The following is a 322-nucleotide window of genomic DNA, read 5'->3' as shown; positions in this document are numbered from 1 at the left end:
TTAAACTGTTTATGGTGTAATTCAGTTACTGTAGCGAGCGTTTTGTTACTGTAGCGAGCGTTTCTCACTTGTTAAGTGTGTCTCTAACCCTCGTATACATGCTTTGTATTTTACCACAGCGTTTATGTCCTTTTCTTTTAGTTTCATTCTGTTATCCGGTTATTTTTGTCTATTATGTTAACAATTTCTTTTGTTGGTTTTTTCTTGTTTTGTCTAATTATGTCTTATGTTTATGATTTCTCGTACATATGGAGATTCATTCTTCGAAACGTTTAAAAGAAAGGTATTCAGAACAGCCCTGTTTTTTTCATGCCACATAAAA

The sequence above is a fragment of the Penaeus monodon genome, chromosome 27, assembly GCF_015228065.2.
Source record: "Penaeus monodon isolate SGIC_2016 chromosome 27, NSTDA_Pmon_1, whole genome shotgun sequence".
In the NCBI taxonomy this organism is placed as follows: domain Eukaryota; kingdom Metazoa; phylum Arthropoda; class Malacostraca; order Decapoda; family Penaeidae; genus Penaeus; species Penaeus monodon.
This window is presented reverse-complemented; position numbering follows the sequence as displayed.